Source organism: Castor canadensis, chromosome 10 (genome assembly GCF_047511655.1).
Source record: "Castor canadensis chromosome 10, mCasCan1.hap1v2, whole genome shotgun sequence".
Lineage (NCBI taxonomy): Eukaryota > Metazoa > Chordata > Mammalia > Rodentia > Castoridae > Castor > Castor canadensis.
In genome coordinates, this window is record NC_133395.1 from 141,983,132 (window position 1) to 141,988,642 (window position 5,511).

Here is a 5,511-nt window from a genome sequence, read left to right on the forward strand (position 1 = left end):
ATCATGGTCTTATCAAAGCTCAAAAGTCTTATTGAGAAGCAGACAGAGAGGCAGGCAATGACCATAAATAGAAGGAAACGCATGATGGAGATGTAGGTCATGAGCTTCAAGCTGATGGCCTATGGGTTGAATTCATATTAATTTGATCTTCACGGTGTTTTTGAAAGAAAATTTTACATAAAATTCTAATTTTCAGGTTCTTATGAAAAATCAGACCTAGCAACACTGAACTCGTGTTCTCACAGGGCAACAATCATTAGAACCAAATAGCAGAAACCCAAGTTCTCTCTAGTCCTGACCAGTTCTGCACCTGGCCTGACCCTTCCATGTATTGTGGTCAGCCTGTCCAGCCATAAGTCAAGAGGACTCAATATAGCAACAGGCAAAAAGCTCTGAACTTCAAAGGTCTTTCCTCAGAACAGCTAACAGTGCTGGGTGATGGAAATCACAAGGCCCGGCTTCTGAGATGTCATGAATAGGAGTTTGTAAGCTAGGGAGGAGCTGGAGTGGAGTGTTCAGGGAGCACCATACTAGGCATGGGCCCTGGAGAGTGTAGGCAGACTCACCAGGAATTCACCCAGGAGGCTCCCCAGTGCCACACCCACCTCGCCTGACTCAGGGCTTTCTCTGTGTTCCCTTCTATGTGGAGATACTGCTGAGCTGTCTTAACACACTGCACCTGTATTCTCAGAACAGTGATTAAGTCATCAGTTGTGTGATTTGTTGCTAAAGGTCTGTGCTTGAGCTAGAATGCAAGCAGTAGAGACTGATTTGGGCTTTTCAAGCCAGCGGATTCCTGTAGGGCTAGAACTGAAGGCTGGAGAGCTTAGCTGGAACCAAGGTAGGAAGCAAAATCATTCCAGGACCTCAGGAGCAGGACTACAGCAAGGGCTGTCCGGTCACCACCTGACGAGTAAAACCCAGCCACTGTGGCCTTGTGTCTGTCTTCAGGTCATGTTCTCAGGAGGTGGGAGTTAGCAAGTTGGTGGTCACTGTCAGCCCTTCAGTGCAGGAAGTCCTTGACTTCACTCCCAGTAGCTATAGCCACAGGTGGAGCTGAGTCCTCAGAAGGAAATTGCTAGGAAATAAAGTGGGGCTCCTTTGTACATTTTGTACAAATGCCCTTTTGTATAAATTTCAGTTGGTAAACTATTTCAAATAGTTTACACATTTAAAAAACAAAATAAAAAATATTAAAAATAAAAATAAGGCTACAATAACTCACCACACAGAATTCTTAAAAAAAAAAAAAACTAAACGAATTTGCTTGGATAGCCTTTAAGGGATTTATCCTATGATTATTAAAAACAAAAATGAGTGCAAAGAAGAAAAAAATGTTAATTACTATATTAGCCAGCATTGTATTAATACAGTGAAATACCAGAGCCAGTTGACTCATAAGAGAACAGGGCTATTTAGTGCACACTTTGAAAGTTCAGCTTCAAGACCCATTTGCTTGGGCCTCTGGCAAGTGTGGCCCGTCATGGTAGGACATGTGTCAGAGAGAAGGCTCGTGTCATGAGACAGGAAGTGGGTGAGAGAGAGGAAGAGAGAGAAGGAGGCACACACGGAGCAACACAGAGTCCCTTTGAGTGACTTTTGAGGACCTCCCAACAGGTCCCACCTCTTAAAGATCCACAACACCTCTGAGCAGTACTATCACAGGGACCAAGTCTTTACATTTGGGCTTGAGGGGGAGGGAGCATTGTCCGTGTTTAAACCATAGCAGGTAGCTACTGTTTGCCGCCTCTGTGTAAGATGCTACAGAACAGTGAGGAATAAGGCAGGCAGACATCTCTACCTTCCTGGAATTTGTTGTTTTATGGCCTCCACTATCCACAACCCTTTCTAAAAGCATCCCAATTTCCTTAATTATTCAGATAAATACAAAAGTAGACAGCACATGTAACACACACCCATGAGCCCATTATCTTCTTCCGTTTTACCCCTACCTAACTCTCCCTCCCACATTATTCAGAAGCAAATTCCACTTTGTATTATTTCAGTAAGCCTTCGTAAATATTTCAGTATGTCTTGCTGAAAGATAATAGCTCTTTAAAAATATAGCCACAATACCATTATCACATCTAAAACTACCAGCCCCTGGATGTTATCAAGTGTTCAGTTGGCGTTCAGGTTTCCAGTTCTTTCATAAACATTAGAAAGTGCATGCATGGTTTGTTTCCACTAGGAAACACGCTGGGACTACTCTGAGTGTCTCTGAAGACTCGAGTAATTTTAGGGTCCTTTTCCATTACTTTTCCCCATTACATGGTCTGGATTTTGCTGACTGTACTGCTGTGGTGGTGTTGAGCTTGTGCCTCTGCCCTCTGTGTTCCCTGAAGGTTGTTATTGGTCTACAGCAGTGTGGCCAGGATGGTGACCATCAATCATGTGTGGCTACTGAGCACTTGAAATGTAGCTGGTCCAAATTGAGATATCCTTCAAATGTGAAACACACCTCAGGTTTCAAAGACTTAGTATGAAAAAAGAACGGAAACTTCATTTGTTTCTTTTTATGCTTTCACATGTTCTTTCTCGAAAATTTCAAATTACACATGTGACTCACATTTGTGTGGGGATTTTTGGATCAGGCCAGGCTAGAAGGTCAATTAGATTTAGGTTCAGTTTTGTAGCAAGACCCCTTTCCAGGCGATGTTGTGGTCTCTCTAAAGGAGGCACACTGAGTCTTCTAGGCTCCCTCTCTGTGGTGTCTGCAGTCTCTGATACCCAAAGCTTGGATCCACTAATCCACTGGGGGTTGCACAGTGATGATATTCTCATTATTCTCTCTTTGTTAGCCACCATTCTATAAAGCAAAGCTGTTCCTTAAGGTAATGGGGGAAATTAAGTCACCTCCTCAGAGAACTCTTTCTAGATATCCCTATGTCTTAGCTCAATTTATGTTACTGTAACAAAATACCTGAGACCGGGTAATTTAGAAAGAAAAGATGTTTATCTCACAGTTCTGGAGGCTGGAAGTCCTAGATTGGGCAGATGCACCTTTTGGCTTCTGGTGAGGACCTGTGTAGCTCCATGCATGGTGGACAGGCAGGACATGCAGAGAGACCAGAGGTGCCAGACTCTTTATAAAAACCTGCTCTCATGAGAATAACCCATGCCATGAGAACCAGTTCAGTCCTGAGAGAGTGAACCCATCTGTGAGAAAGACATTAATCCACTCAAGAAGGGGAGCCCCAGGACCTAATTGCCTTTTAAAGGCCCCATCACCTCTCAGCACCATTGCAGTGGCAGTCACATCTCCACATGAGTTTGGCATCCCATGTATGACAACTCCCGGTGGTCCCTTTCATTCACAACTTGTCACCTTTGTAGCCTTTTCCACAACTTGTAATTTATCTTCTTGCTGGCCTATGGATTGGGGTGTCCACACTGTGGCATTAGTCCCATGAGAGAAGCACTCCCTCTGTCTTAGGCATTCGAGAGGGCTCTGCTTCCCAGCCCAGGTGCCAGGGATTGATTTGAAGAACGGATAGAGAGAGAGGAATTCTGAGGTAGGTGGAATTTCAGACCCTAGTGCAGGAAGCCTGAGCCCTGATCTTGACCCAGCCACTTGCTGAGCGACCTGGGGTCAGTCCCCACTCTGAGGGCCTCAGTTTTCTCCAGTGGGGCAGCCTGGTGGCAGTGGTGTTGCTGGAGTGTGGCTGCAGCTCTGAGGGGCTCTCCCTCAGCAGCACTGGCCTATGGTCAGCTCCTGCTTCCAGAAGCCTCTCTCCTGCCAGGGCTGAGATGAGCTAGGTGGTGGATGATTAAAAAGACGCCCCATAGCTAGAAAGTTCAGAAGCTAATTAACCCCAGCCAACTGACCAGAGGGAAGCTAGCGTGGCCAAAGCACTGATAGTGGGTGGCATTAATCCCTAATGGTTCCTCTCACTGCTGTCCTTTCTCAAGTTCCCCCTGCTTTCCACAGCACTTTCAATCAAGCAAAGAGCACCCACAGAGTGCCTGCGAGCCCCACCTCTGGGGAGAGAGGGCATGGCACAGAATACACCCTACTGGGAGATAACAAGTGAGCTGGCCAGAGGACTGAAAATCCAGGGAGGCCAGGATGTGAACGCGCCTCCAGTTCTGCCTGGTGCATCCTGAACTCTCACACCTGGTATTGGGCTCTCACAAGTCTGCAGAGAAGATTCTCCTCACCTGCCCTTTGGGGAAACCGAGGTTCAGGATCAAGACCACCTTAGCTGAGGTGATGTGGGCAGTGGGGTAGAACTGGGAAGGCAACTCATGTGGATGGATCCATTCCCTCAAAAATGCCTCTGAGCACCTACCTGCTGGGGGCAGGACACTCACCAGGCAGGAGGCTCACAACTGTGGGGTGGAGCTAAGCTCATGGTTTCTCAGGGACGGAGGCTGCCTTCAGCTCTGTCCTGCAGGTGGCCTCACTGAGTAGGTCCCACCTGGGGAGGAGGCCAGGACTTCCCACGCCCAGGGGCTCCCATTTGACAAAGGCAATCTCAGCACTGAGAGAGGTACCAACAGCAACCATGACAGCAGGTAAACAACACGATGCAGTATCAGAGGAGGCCCTCAACCCCTCAGGGAGACTTTCCCTTTTCATGGGAAGCAAAGGAGAAGCAACAGTTCTTAACACTTTTTGAGAATCCACTGGGTGCCAAGCACTGTTCTAAACATTTGAGAGACAGCAGTGGGAAAATGGCTCCTATTACCATCAGGGGTACAGCCACTCTGCTGTACTATGCCAGAAGTTGCCGTTGCTCTATCGCCTAGCCATATCTGTGTGAATGGTGGCCTTTAGTGCACAGCCTGTGCAGTAGGACATGGTCTCCTCAAGTGGAGGACTCAGATGACAGCATAGGTAAGTGCACTATACATCACGTGAGAAGGTGATAAGTGACAAGGAGCATAAAGCAGGGAATGCAGAGAGGTAGGACATGGGGGAGAGCATGACTTTACATAGCACAGACAGGGGCAGCTAGCAAGACCACCAAGTCGGTCAGGGTCCTGGCAGAAGGTGGGCTATTGGAGGAGAGTTCTCAGATGAGCTGTTTACAGTGGTGAAGGCAGGGCAAACTATAGGATGGTGCCCTGTGGCCAGAAGAGAGGAGGCCATGGAGGGCCCTCAGCAATCCCCCGGGGGTAGGGATAGGTGCCACAACCTCACTCCCCTCCCCTTTTCAGCCCCACAGGGTATCTTGTGGAAGCCAAGGATTTTGCACTTCCATGAGCACCTGGGGAACAGGACAGGGTGTTTGATGGATCCTGGGAGGCAAATATAAGATATAGTCGGCCCTTATATTCCCAGGTTCTGTGCCCAAAGGTTCAGCCTACCACAGACCAAACATAGTTGGAGAGTTAACATCCCATCTGCACCAAACATGTATAGCTTTCCCCCGTGGTTATTATTCCCTGAACAACAGTAAGTATTGCACTAGCTGTTAGAAGTCACCTGGAGATGACTGGAAGAGGAACCATAAGGTTCTATATAAATTCTTCGCTGTGCTGTGGAAGGGACTGGAGAGTCTGGTA